This window comes from Anser brachyrhynchus (genome assembly GCF_964034855.1).
Source record: "Anser brachyrhynchus genome assembly, chromosome: 3".
NCBI classification, from domain to species: Eukaryota; Metazoa; Chordata; class Aves; order Anseriformes; family Anatidae; genus Anser; species Anser brachyrhynchus.
In genome coordinates, this window is record NC_137696.1 from 76,065,098 (window position 1) to 76,083,555 (window position 18,458).

At 43.5% G+C, this 18,458-nt stretch overlaps 1 protein-coding gene across 5 annotated transcripts in view; it reads left to right on the plus strand.

Annotated features, from left to right (window-relative positions):
* FYN (FYN proto-oncogene, Src family tyrosine kinase) overlaps positions 1-18,458 on the plus strand; it is a 134,927-nt gene that overhangs the window by 62,232 nt on the left and 54,237 nt on the right. For 3 of the 5 annotated variants that reach the window (XM_080586880.1, XM_080586884.1, XM_080586883.1), the window contains exon 3: positions 17,605-17,739. The exons of 1 other annotated variant lie outside the window; for it this stretch is intronic. The gene's annotated coding sequence lies outside the window, so the exon portion shown is untranslated. Of the gene's footprint in view, positions 1-13,906; positions 14,605-17,604; positions 17,740-18,458 lie in introns of those variants that run through there. One more of the 5 variants, XM_080586881.1, reaches the window with a different exon arrangement.

The window sequence follows — 18,458 nt, forward strand, 5'->3', positions numbered from 1 at the left end:
GTTCAAGGTAACCCCACACAGGGAGGCTGCATTCCAGCCTCTGGCAGAGCAGATCTTTGTTGTGTCTTGGTCTCTGTCACACATTCTCCCAAGTGTTTCCCAAGTCTCGCTGCTAATGCATTTAGTTTAGCTGTTGGGTTTTTGGGAGGCTGAAGTCGAGATGATCCAAAGAGAGTCGGTCTGTGGGCCATCCGTCTGGAGGACCCTCCTGCGTTAGCCACTGGAGAAGAAATAAGGAAGGACTGGTATGACAGCAGGCAGTAGAGCACCACATGCTGCTGCACCTCTGGCTTTCTTAGCTGGCACAGCAGCAGAGACCTTTGAACCATGATGTTATGGCAACTTGAAGATCCATGACAGAATTTTGTAAGTGATAAACTGTTTTTCTGTGCTTTTTTTTTTCTTGTTTTGGTTTTGGGTTTTTGTTTTTGTTAACAAGCTCTCCAAATGCTCCACTGAAAGAAGAGCATTAAATTTGCAAATTCAGATGTTTGCTGTAGGGAGTGTGACATCAACTTTGCTCTTTTCTGCACGTGCTTCGGGGTATTTTTGTCACTGTTCAGTTGATACAAAAACTCCTGCTCCATCACACTTGCGTGTTCTTATACCTTCTGTTCCCCTTCCTCCCCTCCGGAGGACTGAATAAAAATGGTTATGCGATACACTGTAGGGGTCACTGCCATCCAACTTGTTGCGAGCTCAGATTTAGATACAGAGCAGGCTTGCACCTGGTTTCACATATTTAAGTGCAGGTGCAGCTTGCAGCAGGCTGGTCCCACCAACCTGGCAGTGGGATCCTGGGCATTGTAGGTGTAGTCTCCAGGGAAAGGAGTCACTAGGAAATATCACTTCTCCAGTGAGCCCATGCAAATGGAGATTTATTTTTTCAGAGGTCAGTAATTTATTACTTGTTTTTTCAGAGGTTGGTAATTCGGTCGTCTTTGGGAGGAGTTTTTTGCAGAGGTCAAAATACAAAGATTTTGCCTTGCCATCTTACAATCTTTTGGTCCCAATGACAAAACCTCTCAAGCTGCTCAAGGAGTGACCAGAGGCTTTTAACATGGTCAAATCACTCCAATTTCCCATGCCTTGTTTCAGAATTAGCTTGAAAAAATCGGGCTGAAGTCATGCCAAAAATCCAAAATGGCAACAAAGTAAAGAAGAAATCTCGCAGCAAACATCCAGCGTGGAGAAGGTTGCCAGAGCTGGAAGCTGTGCCAAGTTTATAATCAGGCAGCGATGGGGTCTCAGCAGGTAATGTTGCCACCCTGCAGCGACCCGTGTGAGAGGCAAGGAAGCAGGATCTGTGATGTGCGGCGTAGCGCATGGAGCGGACCCGAGACTACCAGGCCTGGAGAACGTGATTTCTGTGCATCAGATAAGGCACTGACTGCAGATAAGACTCATGCTAACTGACTGCATGTTGCAATACTAAATGCATCTATAGATACAGACCAAGGTATGTGGACGGGTGTAAATTTCCCCTTCCTGACACGAGCACGCTATGTTTTGTAGTAGAGCCAAGGCACCGGCTTGTTTCTAGAGTTCCTTTTATGAAATCTTGGGGGAAAGGGGCGGTTAATGTAATTCTCTCGACATTAATTCTGCCTCATCAATACTTCATGGATTTAATAGATTTTAGAGCTAAAATCATTTGGGAGATTGTTTTATCAGCCAGGCATAGCAGAGGCTGCTGAAGCTAAATGGAGGACAGTACGCATCAGGGTGTATTATGGGGTACTGCAGTATCCAAATGTAATTACTGTGGGGTTTGTTTCTGTCTGCCTTTTGTGAAACTTTACATTGGGCACTAAATACTTTGCATATATAGGCAAGCTACCTCTTTGGTAAGAGCTTGTTATAGGTCTCTAGACACGAGTGTCTGTTTCCACCTCACAGCATAAGCACACTGCTTTCGTTCTTCATCTCCCCTTCCATCTCCCTCCTGCTTAAATGCTCCTCTGGCATGGACATAATGAAACTGCATAGAAAGGAGCATGAAGGGGAGGAGAAATCTCACTGCAGATTAACAAAGCTGAGTATTTCTGGACATTGAGTTATTTATATTAATCAGTTTGCTAAGCTCAAAGATAAAAGAAAGCCTGGGAAGCAATCCAGAAAAAAAAAATAAAAAAAAAATAAAGAAAGAAGACAGTGTGAAGACGCTGCATTAGTGAGTGTTTTCGGGAGGCCTGCAGTGCTGTCTCACAATAGCCATTTCAAAATAAAAGTGAGATGGGCGGATCTGGAAGGCCGGTGCTCTGAGGTGGGGGAGATTCCCGCTGGATGTGTCACACTGGGTAAGCTCGGCTCTGCTGGAGCGCCCTGCGTCATCCTGCAGCATCCCTGCTGCCAGCAGTGAGCAGCACTCCTCAGCTCCAAGGGGTCCCTCGCAGCCGCCGCTGGTGTGGGAAAGCTCTTCCCAAGGCACGTTATCAGGGAAATAAAGCACTGATAGTGCTGTTTAGAGAATAGCCATTTTTAGACAATATCCACGAGCGTAAGAGCATAAGTCTGTGATTATGCTGCATCATCCTGAAAACCTCGGAGCTAACAGAGGTTTGTACAGCCTTCTAATAAATAGTGTTTTTTCCATACCTACACTGCGCCCACAGATAGGAATATATCTAGTACAGTAAATCATAATGCTTCTATTGTTTTCAGGGAAAATAGTAAAAGATTCAACTGTGTAAATGTCATTCTCGCCCAGCCCACTTAGTACTATGAGACAGGGAGAAGTCTGCTTTGAAATTCTCCCTCCAGCAAAAGCTTGAAAAGCCTCGAAGATTGCGTGCATCCTTGATCACGTCATGCAGCAGCAGCCCTGAGAAATACAAAATCTCGTAGCTCAGTCTGCTAGCGTTCTGAATGCCCTTCTGGGTGTTGAGAGTCCTGCCTTTCTGCTGTTACAAGGTGGTATCTCGTCCTGTAACAACTTTTCAGACCATGTCCTGGCATAGGTTTTGCATTTTTTAATCAAACTATTTCTTGTTGTATTTTACCTTGTGCAAAAATCATGACAACCCAGAGCAAGTGGCTTTACAGGTAAAAGGATAGAAATATAAGTGGCATGAGAGTTTTTACATTCTTTCCATAATTACTAGTTAAAAAGCATGCATGTATCTTAGATATGATTTGAAATATTGCCTGCTTTGGTCCTTGGTTAATTTTTTTTTCCAATTTGTGCAGTTAAGATGCTAGTTAGAAGGAAGATGATGTGGAAAGAAACTCACACTGTACTCTTTGTAAACATGAGTTCAGGTCATTTCTTGTCCTCTTTTGTTGCTCATCAAAAGTTAGAAGTTTTGCCATTTTTTCAGTGGGAACTTGCACCAAATTCTAGCACAATGTGCTTTAAGCTAGTGGTTACATCAGTGCCCCAGCACCCGTTGCTGCTGGGTGCTCATTCTGGTGAGCTGTAATTGCACCAAATCATCAGTTTTGGAAAGTCCTCGTTTAGCTGTTATATCTGTTGGTTGTGTATGACAATTAGGAGTTGTCCATTTTTTCCCCACAGCTTCTTCCATGTTCTTAGGGCACTAGTCTCTCTCTACGTGCCATTTACTGTCAAAACATAATCGTTTTATTCCCCATTTCTTCCCATTTACATCACTTGATGGGTTTAGACAATTGTGTGTCTTTATTCTTCTAAGATGGAGGCTGAGAGGAGATCCAATACATGAAATTCTGCTCTGTCTATAGAGCAGGATATCTGCAAATACATCTGTAGACATATAGAAAATGTAGAAACTGACAGCTGAGAGATCCTGTAGACTTCTCATTGTTCTCTACCATGGTGCTCATGCTGAATCTGTCAAAACACAGAGAAACAAATCTGTATATGAATGAAGTGGCCTTTTTTACGTTGTCTGGGAAGACCAAGCGACATCCACAGTCCTATTTTTAAGACATCCTCTCTGACCATGTTGGTATGTGCTAAGTATCTTTGCAGGAGCCCAAGATCATTGCATTTGCTTTTTAATAAGTTTTGCTCTTGAGTTTTGCCCTCTAACTGGCTGTAATTACACAGGGAGGCTTAGCTCAGGTCTAACCACCAGCTTTCCTGCATGTCATTAGACGTTGTTAGGGGATCAGCCTGCGTGGTTGTAAATGACAGGATATATCTTCCTCTAATCCTTTTTTGGATGAGGCCGTTTATAAGGCAGGCGTTTCGGAAGAGGGGGAGCACTATTCTAAGCTGACGAAGCAGAAGGAAAGCTTGTGTTGAATCAGGGGCTGCTTGCAGCAATGTTTTGATCGTGGCTCATACTGAAGCACCTTGAAGACACAAGCCCCATCGCTGTAGCGTAACAGAATTCTTGCACGTTAACCCTGAAGTATTCATCATTTCCGTACTATTAGCGTGGCGTGTGCCCTCCGCATGTCTGTCATCCTCTGCAAGCGGTGTAGATGTTATCCAGAAACAGTCGTATGCAGAGGCTTGCCAGGTCACGCGCGGGAAACGCGCTACTGACTTCTCGACGGGAGCGAGTCCTGCACAGGCGCTGTGGCGTGCGGCTTGGTCCCAGCAGCTTCACGTGCCCGATGCTCAGAGGTAGCGCCCTGCCTGTGACCTCCCTCACAGCGGCCTCCAGGAGGGCCGTGTGTCGCGTAATATGCAGAAATCAGCCCACCTGAAAGACGTCTCAGCAGCCGGGCAGGGCTCTGAGGCCAGAGGGCTGGGTTTCGAGGCAGAGATCAAAGCCCTCAGCTGTGCACGGATGAGTGTGCTTGGGAAGAGCTCGCGCAAAGATGGGTTTTGTTATTTCGCCTTTCCCATCTGGTTTACGTCCCCAGACTTGTAACTGCTTTTACCCATGCTTTTACCATGCAAGTAAGATTTGGGTGAATTTATGTGGGAATTCAGTTTTAAATTTTGGGGGAAACGCAGACTGTTAATCTCGTGTTACCAGACCGCTCTTACAGCACCTTTCAGATTCCAGAAATCAAAAGAAAAGCGTGCTTTCCCTTTGAGGCATATATTTGAGGCATCATTGAAAGTCACATGTACCACAGGAGACTTAGCAAAAGCACAGTGGTTTCTATTGCTGTATTAAATATTTCCCTAGCTGTACTTCTGATTAAAGAAATAAATTCCTAAGCCATGACTTTTAACCATCTCTTCTACTCTAGGAAAACTCTTCATAACCGCAGTGAGAGACCAGCACCAGCCCAGGCCGCTGTCCTGCTTCAGCAGGAGCTGTAATAGTGCTGCCATGTAGAGAATTTTTATGTCAAATTATCACTGCTGCTTCACTTCCACTGTAACAAGCAATTCTCGTGGTATTTTTTTCCTAGAATATTCCTCTTCTTGTAGAGGATACCCATGAATATATTCAATGTCTTGCTCTCTTCTTTTTTTCTTTTGTATCTCTTATGTCTGGGAAAAATTCCAGGAGCTTTATGGTGTAGCTTTAGGCTCCTCTGGGTTGGAAACGCTTCTACGTGTCACCCAGACAAGAACTGTCCTTGTTTAAAAAAAAAAAAAAAGAAAAAAGAAAACTCTTTTCAGTTCAGTGATGGAGGAGGAGGACGGTGCCCTAGGCACAGCTGGCGATTAGTTGTATAGTTTCTTCAGGTTGGTAACCAGCTCTGATAGAAATCTGTTCGTTGATGGACAGTTCTCTAATGATACTGGACAGGGAGAGCAGTAAATTTAATATGCTCCACAAGTCAGGGTTGGGTGAAACACCAGAAGACTCTTGGAAGTCTGAGATAAATCCCCTTGGAGCTTGCTTTATCTGCTCACAACTTTCCCTTTCTGGTATTTAACCAAGTTTGAATCCAGGTCATCTCTCCTAGGCTAATCTGTGTCAGTGGAGTGGTGGAGTGTGAAGGGAGCTTTTCCTTTTTTTTCTCTCTCTCTCTCACCCAGAACACATAAGCAAAAGAGCAGGCGGTACCAAAGCTGAAATCGTGGCAGTCCCTACATGTCGAAGTAGCTGTTGGTAACAGCAGCAACAGAAATCTGTTCTTGGTCAGTTTGGCAAAGCATAATCTAGCAAGTGACTCATCAAATGTACTTTTGCAGTCGTTCGGCAGGTAATGCCGTACATTTGCTAACGTTAATAAGCTTGACTGTAGCTTAAAAAGGTCCAACAACCTCCAATTAAACTTTCTGTAATTTTCAGAAGTAATTCCTTCTCATGTTGCATGCTGTTTCTCTGCAAGGATCCAGAAACATCCACGTCATCATTTGTTACGTTTAATAGATGTTGCTCATCTTATGCTTAAAAAAGTTTGAGAAATAAAATTATTTAATGGAGCCCAGTTAAATCTTTTGCAAAGGCTTTTAAAGTGTCAGATAGGGCTCGCAAAGAGCAGAGACTGGCGCTGCAGATTATTTAAATCTGTATGACATCACCAGTGGATAATTTTAAAAAAAAAAGAAAACACTTATTATGTAAATGTATTCAGTAACCAGTAAGGTTATGTATGTGAGAAATCATACTTTTGGGCGCTTTAAGTCAGCTCACCTGCGTTGTGTTTGTTCTCGGCGGAATACAGCATCTGATTATGACTTGGAATGTCTCCAGAGAGCTCATCTCCAAATTGCTGCCGTGATTTACGGGAACAGAATTATGAAGCTTCTTGAACCTTTCAGAGCTTCCTGCTTCTTTGTTGGTCTTTTTAGATCTAACATAGTTTTAAATACTTCTTAGTGATTAGATTAGGCACAGGCAATTTCCTTTTAAAATTGCCCGAGCAGGCCCTTTGGTAAACAGTAATAACCTTGTTGTGGCTCAATAGGGTTTGGCAGGCTAATTAAAATGGACTTCAGCGCTGCAAATAGGTATACAGGAAAACTCTACAGGTCTGCTCAGAGGCTTGGTTGGGTTTCCATGTATGTTGGTTCAGTTGTGACCATACGTGTCTTCTGTTTATGGTTTCCACTGTAATCTATAAATTGTTTGCTTCAGAAAATCGTAGTTTATAAGCACGTTGATTGATAAAACACTTCTATTTCCTACCCCATAACTGCTCCAACCATCCAATCCGTTAGATGGATTCATGTTGATTTGTGCCATCTCTTCCTTAGGTGTTTACATTAAAACCGTTTTAATCCCTGAATGTTCAGGATTTTTTAAGACAGAGGAAAAGAGAGAAGAGTTAAAGATTTCACACGAGTCAAGAATTGCCTTAAGAGGATCTTTCCAAATAAGTCTGAGATTTGTACAAAATTGACGACTGCTTTTTCACGCAGGGTCCATATTGATTTTGTGCTGCATGACACATCCTGCTAGGTCTTTGTGCACAACAAACCACACCGACCTCCTGACCCTTCCCCTGACAACCTCATCGTTTTCCAGCTGAATGTGCCTGGTCACCCTGCAGCTATCGCCATAAACACATATGTAACTTTCAAAATCATTTCTTGAGCTTTTTTTCCTCATTTCAGAGAGCGCAGAGAAAGCGGTGTCCCTGTCCGCACACGGGCATACCCACGCATTTCCAACCAGTAGTCAGATTGCTAAAAAAAAAAAAAATGCCCATGGGTAATTAGCACTGTGAGTATAGTTAATCGATTTCAAATTAAATGCCACCGGCACTGGCAAAAGGTCACACTAGGTTTTGTTATGGGTTTGAGAAACCCCCTGGTTTAGTGTGCACTGTCTCTGGGAACGGATATTGTCTTTGTATGCTGCCTGTGACAAAAGAGGAGCAAGGACTGCCGTTTTTGCAAATTATGCTGTAAAATTTATTATCGTTTTAATATACATCATGGTTTTGCTGTGTTGATTTTAAGAAAGAAGCCCTTCAATGTAAGGAGGCAGTCGTATCTTCTTAAGCACGGAAAAAGGAGCTGGGGCGAGGATGGGGTAGGAACCTCAGCTCTGGCTTCCTAGTCCACCCTTCTCATTATTAGATGATTTTGCCTCCTAGGCAGACAGATTACTTCATATTTTCCTTCATTAATGATTTATCAGACAGCTCCTCCCCTACAGGCTCATCTCTTCTGTTATCCGTGCGGCCCACACGCAACCAGCAGCGCGCAGCTGCCAGCTGGCACACGCACGTGAAGCGCGCGAGCTGCTGGGGCTCCTGCCTCCTCCTCCGGCGCTCTGCCTCACCTGCACGCTCCTTGCTGGCTTCAGTTGCACCCAATCCACAAAATCTCCGTGTGTCCTGTTCTCCTGTCCCATCTCTCCAAGCATAATGTGCTTTTACTACCTTTAATTTTTAAAAAAAAGTGAGAGAGATGAGGTGACCCCACGTGTGAAGCAGCAGCACTTGTGCTTTTGTTATGGGAATGCTTGGTGGCCTCTGAAAGCTCTGGGCATTTTGGTGGGAAGGTGTGCTTGGTGGCAGCTTCCATTTTAGTCCCAAGTAGTATTAGTCAAGAAGAGGGAGTGCTGGGGAGAAAATGAAAGAGCTTTGTCTGTGAACAGGAAGGTGTGGGTTGGCTTTAATTTCAGGTTTTGCTATCAGGTTCTTGGCACAACAGCTCTTTTGAAATCCTTTTCCAGTTGTCTGTATGAGAGAGTGATTTTTATCACATCACTAAAGATTAACGCTATTCTTGTTCTCCTTTCTGCTCTCAGAAATCAGTTGTGCTCTGAGGCCTGGGAAAGGGAGTCCAAATGAAATCCCACGATGAAAGGGAAGAAGCCCAGAATTGCTTACCGCTCTCCAGCTTGTCCACCGCAAGCGGGTTGTGACTGGGTACAACAGGGGAGCAAGGGCTGTGGAACAGGAGGAAAAAGCATAACTTAGGAGAGAAGAAGGAACCAGTGAGACTCCTTCGAGTCATTTATACAAGAATGTATAAATCTGAATCTACTCTTGGCAAGTGGCGATTGATAACTAGTCTTCTCTTCCCGCTCCCAAACTCGCCCAGCATCTGCAGAAAGGACATGTGAGAGGAATAATAAATCTCATTATTTTAGCAGGCTACAATGGAAATTATGCATTAAAGGTGCAATGAGCACCTCAGCAGGGAGAAACCGACTGCTTCTTAGGATACCTAAAATATCTTTTCACCCTCGCTGTTTTCGAGAACTTCCTCAGTGGTTCAGGCCGAGCTGGAGCTTTACAGTGCTGTTTTAAGAGGAGAGCTAGCAGGAGAAGGGAATTCAGGCTGCCACACATAATGGGCTAGCTGTTCTGTTGTGTGCTGCAAGACTAATCGATCTGAATGCCTTTGGCTTCGGAGGGGAGAGAGGTGGGCGAGAACAGTAGGCGTTTGTGTGCTTTGGGCAGCCAGGTGTCCACACAACCGGTGTGAGCGCTGAGGGAGAAGAGGCTCTTGCTGCTCCTCGCTGGCCTCCCCGTTCCAGCCGGGGCAGGCTACGAGGCGCCCCCGGGGCTGGGTGGGAGGCCCTGGTGGGGCTGTGCTCACACAGGCCGAGAAAAGAGGTCACTGCGTGGTGGCTCGGGACGAAATAGGGGGAAACCAAGAAAAATTACTAGTGACTCATTTCAAGGGGTAGTTTGTGAGCAGAGCAAGGAGTTGGGATGCAGATCTTACATGTCGCCAGGCCAAGGGCACAGCCCATCAGTGTCAGCACGACTGGTTCATCCCAGCTGCGTGGATGAGGACAGCACTTGCCATCAGTAAAGCCAAGTGTATGTTTACAGCACCCTGACTGCTTCACAGTAATTCCCTGCACACAGAGCACGTTACCTCACACAGCATGCATGAAGTGTACAAGAAGCTGGTGTAGCACAAAGAGCCTGCACTGAATTTCCACCTAGTGCTAACTGCCTGTGGTAAACCACTGCTCACCAAGCAGCTGTTTGTTGTTTTTTTTTTTCTATGCATCTCATAGCTCTACCACTCACGTTAGAACACAGGTTCTGAAAAAGCAGGAATTTGAACCATGCCATTTCCTCACAAAATATGTGCCGTGATTTGGTTATGTTACTGAATTGCTGCATTTGTCACTAGTTTCCTGGAAGGAAGGAGAGGAGGATGCTGCTAAGTGCAGCAGATCTGTCTGTGACCTGACAGAATCACAAAATCGCTGGGGTTAGACAGGACCTCTGGAGATGATCCACCGCCTGCTCAAAGCAGGGTCAGCTTGAAGTTGGTATCCCGGAGCTATGTCCCTTTGGGTTCTGAGTATCTCCGGCACTGGAGAAATCACAGCCTCTCTGGGCAACCTGTGCCAGTGTTCAACACCCTCACAGTGGAAAAGTTTCTTTTCCTGTATTTAAATGGCATTTCCTGTATTTTACGTTGTGCCCATTGCCTTTTTCTCTGTCACCGGCACCACTGAGATGTCTTGCCTTGTTGTCTTTATATACATTGATCAGATCCACCTCAGCCTTCTCTTCTCTAGGCTAAATGGTCCCAGCTTTCTCAGCTTTTCTTCAGATGACAAAAGCTCCAATCTCTTACTATCTTTGTGGCTCTTTGCTGGCCTCTTTCCAGTACATCCATGTGTGTTGTACACTGGGAAGCCCCAAACTGGGCACAGCACTCCGTAAGAGTCTCAGCAGTGCTGAGTAAAGGGGAAGGATCACCTCCCTTGACCTGCTGGACATACACTTTCTAATGCAGTCCAGGGTGCTGTTGGCCATCTTTGCCATAAGGAAACATGGCTGGTTTATGTTCAACTTAGCATCCATTAGGACACTGAGTTTTCTTTCTGCTTTCTAGCTGGTCAGCCCTCAGTATGTTCTCCCTAGCATAGGGTTATTTCCCCCCGAGCACAGGACTTTGTATTCCACTTTGTTGAACTTTTTGAGGTTCCTAATAGCCCATTTCTCCAGCCTGTCAAGGTATTTGTGAATAGCAGCACAACCATCTCTTGTACCAGCTATTCCTCCCAAACTTACTGAAGATGCACATTCTGCCATTTTTGAAGAGATCAAACAGTACTGACACCAGTATCAACTTCTGGGGCACACCACTAATGCCCCCTTCAGCAGCGGGTCCATGTTTTCCCCAGTTTTCCTTTTGCTGCTGATATTCATATAGAAAATCTTCTTGCTGCTTTTCACATCTCTTGGATTCAGCTGCTTTGGGTTTCATGACCCTATCTGACCCCGTTTCCAGCTCTTTTACACTTCCATTTTATGTTTGACTTTAGTCAGGAGCTCCTTGTTCATCCATGTGGGTCTCCTGCTGCTTAGCACTGCTTAGCTTCCAGCATATTGAGATAGAGTGTTGTGGAGCTTCCAGGAGGTGATCCCTGAAAATTACCCAGCTCTCCTGGACCCCTGTTTTCTCCAGGGATGTATCCCATGCAGTTCTTGTAATCCCTTGTAATTCTTGTAATCCCATGCAATGCAATGCACATTCCTGAAGAAGCCAAGTCTGCTTTTTGGAAAAAAGGCCATCCACCATCTCACGGTCAATGCAGCCAGTATTGCCCCTGACCTTCACATCCCACGGTCCTTGTTTGTAAGCATCAAGTCCAGCACAACATTTCCCATTGTTGGCTCTTCAGTCACCTCTCTTAGGAAGTTACCATCAGTGCTCTTCAGGAATCTCTCCTGGGACGCTGATTCCCGTTGCTGATTTCAGCCTTTTCCCATGTTAAACGTGTCTGTGGCTGCTATTTCTTTGTGCAAACTACTTGATCATTTTACATGACCAAACTTTTGAACCCCATCCTGAAATGATGTCATGTGGAGAGCAGCTCGCAAAAGAAGGCTATGTGAGGCTTGTACCAAAGTGCAACACGTAACCCACCTAACGTGTTGGGTTTTATTTCCACCTCTTTTCTCACGCTTAAATGTAAAATAAGCATTATGCTGTTGGAACCAGGCAAAGGCTAATTTGCCTCATTTGAATGTGAAAAGGAGCCCACATCCTTCCTGTGCCCTGCAAAGAATGCAAAAAGACTTTACAGAGAAAACAGATGTACTAATATGTATCACTTGTGGGGGGCAGGGGGAATCGGGGTGCTGCCACTAAAGCAGTGCTGAGCTTGCAAGGAAACAAAAGAGCCAGCATACAAAATATTGTGCTGGGAAGCCGACAAAGTTGGGACTGTTCTCTTTCACTTACATTTATGCTCCTGGCATCTGGAGACCACTCTGAAAAATATATACAAAAGGAAACATGTAGCCTCGTTCTTCACGCTCAAGAAAACCTGCGCTGAAGACGCTTGGAGTGCTCAAATGCAAACAAAAAGCAGAAGCTTTTGATCCTTAGAGAAAGCTTCTAAATTTCAGGGACAATATTGCCTTGCCAGAAAAGTACGCCACTCCCATCATAAATGAAGCAAACATAACTTTTGGAAGTGTCCATTGATTTTATTTATATTTTGAATTCCCCTACATCTCTTACACACAAATATGAAAGAGTTAGTGCTGTCAACTCTCCAAAAATACAGGATGTAGTGGGGATGGTTTTAATGGTTTAGAACAGCATGGAAGATAGACAACAAATGAACTCTGGAATTATTTCTACAGCTGTACAACCCACTTCAGAATACTGTCTTTTCCAGACCAATCTGCTTATCCCTCTTCAAGTACTTCAGTAACGAGCAGTCAGCACTGATCGGTCAGCTTGTGAATCTGCTGATGCTCAAAACTCCCCGAATTCACCAGTCTGCCTGCGGCAGATTTGGCCCAGAAGCATAACAGAGTCCCTTGCCAGTGATTAGCTTGTAGACAGGAGGCAGTTGTTTGTGGCCATTTATAATTTATAACATACGTGTATTGTAGGTCGCAGTAATAAATGGGATTCTACAGGAGAATGAATGCTTCTTCTTAAAAGGCTACCTCAGACTTCCTAAATTAAAAACTGGTTTTATGAAAGCAAAGAAGTGAAATGTGTCAGTTAGTCCTGTTTATTTTTTTTTCAGCGGTAGCATTTGGGGAACACCCGTGGATGCGTGCCATACTTTATGAAGGCATTGTGCTGTTCTCCCTAAATGCAGCATGCAGTTATCTTACAACCTGGAGTACTAGAGCGCAGGACCATAAGAAGAACCCTTCAAAACTGATGCTTCCTCCTTAACATACTGTTTGCATCTTCAGGAAGTGTTCTTAATTCACAGAAGTTTGAAAACTACAGCATTGATGCACAAACTAACGTGTAGATATAAGAGGCTCAATAACCCTGAAAAGAGAAATTTTAAGCTCACTTACACGAACGTGAATGCAATACAACAGCTTGAGATGTTTGAATGTGGTTTACCTGCAGGCTTGTTTTGTAGGATCAGGCTAAATCAAATCTTGGCCTTGAACTAATATCTGTGTTTTGGAACAAACATCGCAATGCAGCACGCTGCAGAAGGAAGGAAGCAAAATAGAAGCTAGATCACTTTCCTTTCCTGCATTATTTCTTGTAAGCGTAGTCTTCTTACATATGGAATAAACATTTCCTGTTGTAAAAATATTGTAACAGCCTGCAGTAGTCAAATAACCGATAAACCACTGTCACTGAAAACTGGAAGTCAATTAGACTGGCATGTTTAAGGAGAAATGTTCAAAGCATGCAGATGATCAGCAATCCAGTGCTCTGAAAAGGCAGTGAGCGTGCACTACCTGATAACTGCTGTGATTGTCAACAACTGCAGCTTTGCTGTATGGAAGGAATTATAAAACTTGACTCGTCGTGCAAATGGCAGTGTAATGATACGGGCACATTTGGTTCCTGCTTTTTGCTTTGTGTCTTCTATGCAGCTAGACAAAATGGTGCAGGTATCTTATCCTCTCTGTTTCATGTGCTTTAATTCTACTGTGCAGATACTTTATTTATCTCTGTCTAGAGTAATACTGCTTTGTAACACTACTCCTCAAGTTGTCTGACAGCACTATTAAATCCTCGCTGTGCTAACCGCCCTGTCATTGTACCGTGATAGCAGCCACAGAGCTGGGAATCCAATTTAATACTAATAAACTTCTATTTTGGTTAAAGCCCCCTCCTCATTCCTAGTACTAGGAAAACGTTTCAACCATGTTTTTGCATCCTGTACAAATGCTTTAAAAATGTAACAAAACAGCATGAGAAAGTCAAGGAATTCCTTTGGATGTCCAGTCTTATTTTTGACCAGCCTTTGTCCCCTGTCTCTCTGGAGCAGTGCTTCCAAAGTTTTCTTTCTGGAAGGTTGCACAAGGGGCAGAACACCATACGCTACAGTGACTGAAGTGTTTGATAATTCCTGATGATTGGTGGTCTTAGAACCTGAATTCCCTGGACATCAAAACACTCACGTAGGTCCCAATAGGTCTGAAAAAGCCCTCCAGCTTCTGATGATGAGGCAAACTGTGGGCCACACTTTGTAGCCGTATTATGGGAGCAGGTCCCATAAAGGGTAGGAGATAAAGGACAGAAGTTTGTTTTTTTCATTTGTGCACGGGTGGTTTAATATTCTGGATCAAGGAGTTTAGTGGCTGTAACATGTAATCACTCATCTCTCAGAGCCCCTGCTTCTTATGGACGTTCAAACTGATTTTTATCTGTCTCTGTCATGGTCGGACAGCAGATGCAGACTCTTATTGTGATAGAGTTACCCACACAAGTAGCTGCAGAAAAGGGAAGTGAGAATCAATTTCTTCACAAGACTTTCTCCTTGGAAGTATTCTAGGTACACAGAAAGGGGAAGCCTTGAGGATGTTAGCTGTTTTTTGCGTGATGGCATTACAGGCAACCTGTCTGGATGGACTGATGGGGAGCTGGAGGAATGGGAGAAAAGGAAAATTGTGAGTTGCAAAGGTGGAAACCTTTCTTAGCAAGGAGGTAGAGGGAGGAGGGGATCAGTTTAGGATTTGCTTCCTTGTTCTGTATTCATTGTACAAAGCTGGGGGAAGAGCCATGTTCAACCCTGGTATTTTCCCATATGAGTTCTAAAAAACTATACTACCTCTGTGTGTTCTTCTCTCTTTCCCTTTCATAGAGAAATTATTTCAGGAGCAACTGCAACTAGTCAAAAAAAATTATCTTTAATCTTTTATTCTCAGGATCGCCATCGTGGCTTCCTTGATCTGGTTTCCTACCACAATTCATCTTTCTCTTGGAAAAAACTTCCCCAGCTTTCATTCTTGCAGTCCCTGTGCAGAAAAATAAGCATCGCCTCAATGTTTTCTGACATCAAGCTATGTAGCCACAAAGCTGCTAAAGCTTGGGCATTTAAAGGAGTGGCAGGGTAGAAATGTGTCATCCTGACCATAGCGTTGAAAGCAGGTCCGTGCAGTACCCTGAATTTTAGAAGAAGGGAAGAGAGGAAAGAAGAGCAGTGCTTTAAGGGGAGGGGAGTGTGTCAGTAAGCATTTTGAACATACAGTGGCCATAAAGGACTGGATTATGCTGTTCCTGGGGTTGTAGATGAATATCCTCTAAGGAACAGATGTTTCGTGTGAGTTACATGCAAAGAGCAAATTATATATACAAGTCGTGTAAATTTAGGCTATAAATCAAACACTATGTATGTATCTAAACGATACTTTGGAAGACTTTGTCTTAGTTCTCTGTTTCTTGGACAACATGCGTTAGTTTTGCTGCTGAGAGGTGAGCGTGTGTTTGGCTAGGTTTTGGGTAGCGCTGTTTTCTCTTGTTGTTTTCTTCAGTGAGGAGAGGAGACCTGGTGAAACCCTTTTCTAGACTGTGTTTACATCAGCACATTCGATCTGCCTGCGTCCAAAAGCATTATGTCAAAGCAATTGCCTGCATTTGTTTCTTAGCGTGTTCTCCGGCAGCACTGTCGCTTGAGGGTCAAACTGGAATACATTAAACTGGAACTGGGGCAGAAACTGCAGCCAGCCTCAGGTCAATGATGCCTCTTGAGATTTGTGAAAGTGACACTTCTGGGGTTCATTGCATTCACTTCCATAGCATTGCTGCGTCTGGTCTGGGTGAGCTACAGAGGCGGATGGTTAGTCTCACATTCTCCCATTTAATTCCCTCTCTGTGTGTCTGGAGTAAAAGGACAAGCCTAGGATTGACTTATTTCTTAATATTTCAAAAAGTTAGGGTTTTTTTAATCTATATGCTAAAGCTATTTTCTTCTATACAGTCTCTACACGTTTATGGTTAGGAAATTACCACAATTAATCCGTCCTTTGAAATAAATCTGTGGATTCTAGTTATGTGATCTTTGTAATCTAAGTACTAAAATAGTACATCTTTTCTTATAAGCAAGCCTTTAGAAGGTTTAAAAATTTACTTGGACACATGCTTAACAGAACATCCTAATGCTGTAGGATGTAGGTGGGATTGTGCCAGAGGAAGGGGGAGAAAAATGCATCCAGGAGGACAGCAAGTATTTAGATACAAAAATGCACTATTCAAACTGTGCTTTATCAGGCTCTGATTCACATTCTATTAGTAGCTCTGAAGCCTTTCTCTTCGACTTTTCCAAAACCTTTGCTTCTTTAGTTAATAAAGAGTTGCTGATCGCATACTTTTGAGCCTTGAGATCTGTTGAGAGGAATACCAGGTATAGCAGAGACCATTTGGTGTTGGCATGTGTGAATGCATGTGCGTATATATGCACATATATATTACACTCAGACGGGTCTTTTTACTGCCTAAAATTTTCATGAGCTTTATTGCTTTAGTTCACTCTATGGAAGTTGTGTATTACGATCAGTTTACTGAGGATGGGATGCTGCTTCTGGGTCTGTAACCTGGTAGCACAATTTTACTACATAGTGTATGCTGTGTTTTAGCAGGCATTGCTCAGTGAAAGGGACTGAAAGTTTGGAAAACGCATTCTTTTCCCACCTGTTGAAGAGAAAATTATCTGTAGAATCATCAGTCGTTAACTATAATGAAATGTTTGTATGAAATAAAGCCTTTTAAATCTTGGACAAAAACCTTGTACCGTGTCCTTAAAATCCATCAAAGTAAATATTGGCAGGCTGTAGGACAAGGCAAATTCAGTACCCAGTGCACCCCGCAGAGCACGCAGTCCTCAGGAGCCCACCTGCCAGCATCCAGCCTGGGGGCACAGAGCTAGCAGCTTTCTTGGTGGCACCCAGGTCCCTTGGCAGGGCCATCCATACTGAGACAGCACCTCAGCCCCAGAAGGCTGAGGTTTCCCCCGGTGTCACTCAGTGTGCCATGAGCTGGTCCTGGCTGTCAGAATTACTGACAAGAGGAAAAGGAGTGAGTTTTTTTTAGTGGAAACAAGACACTGTCTGATGCTGTGATCGCTCGTCTGGCCTCCGATGTTTTGCAGGCAGTCGATCTTACCTGAAAGAGCTCCTAATAACCAAAGCTGAATGGGTATGCATCCTTTTTATATAAACCATGATCATCTTCACAGCTTCGTGGAGATGGCCAGTACATCACAACACGTGGTACAAAGTGGTTAATTACCCATAACTGATCATTACTTTAAAAAAAAAAAAGCCCCTTTGCAGTCTGGATTGGATTAGTTTCCAGTTCCAATGAGTTTTCCGTCTTTGCTAGATTAGAACCCACAGTTATCAAATTTATTTCCCATATGAATACTCCTATACTACGAACAAAATTAGAAAATTGCCTTTAAGCTTTTTGTTTATAACGAAGCCTTCTGCTCCTCAGTGTTTTCAGTTCTTCAGTTGCTCTCCCCTGGCCATTCTTCGTTTTTTTTCAACACTTCATTTGAAAAATGGAGCAGCAGAACCTGATACATTATTCAAGTAGCAGAGGAACAAGAGCCAAATACGGAGTTACTATAACCTACCTACTCATCTTTTGATTTTCATTTGTTTGTACAGCTGAGGCTCGCGTTAGCCCTTTTGGCCACAGCCTTGCGTTGGGAATTCATGTTGAGCTGATTGCCTGCCAGGACGCCTGGTCTTGTATTCAGTCTCTGCTTCGGAGGATAGAGTCCTCTCTCTCCCTCTCATCCTGTAAGTATGGCCTGTATTCTTTATTGTAATACAATGGTTTTACACTTGGCCATGTTAACACCCAAACTGGTGCATCCTGCCTTCTCCAGTTCCCACTTGCTCTGTCTCAGACTCGTCCCTTTGTTGTTTGTTTTTTTTGCTGTCCCCACTCTTGCTATCTAACCATACTTAACTTTAATCCAGGTCGCTGATAAGCCTATTAAATAGTAAAGGGTTGATCATCAGTTCCTGTGGGAACCCAGTAGGAACCCATCTGTTCGCTAGTAGTTTCCCATTTAATGTTACACTTGGGCTTAATTTATTAACTTTTTAATACATTTAATACGATTGTGGACTCAGAAGTGACTTCAGTATAAAATATGTTCCAGTTTTTTGCATGACCTCATGTAGTACTCTCCATGTATAGAGTCTTGCTGTCCATGAATGGATGGAGTGTACTCCGCAGGGACTTTAAAGCATTCTGTTTCGTGATAAAGATGTTCTACAGACAAAGACAAATGACGTAGGCTTGTCATACTGTCAACAACGCTGCCTTCATCAAGTGAACTTGTAATGTTTGCAAGAAATTATATCAGATTACTTTGATACAGTCTGTTTCTCTTAAAGTCAAGTTGATTGACTTTAATTGTAGTGCTTTGAAAAAATATATATTTAGTCCTGTGTTGGCTGTTCTAACCTATGCAAAATACTTAAAAAAACAAACAAACAACAAAAAAAAA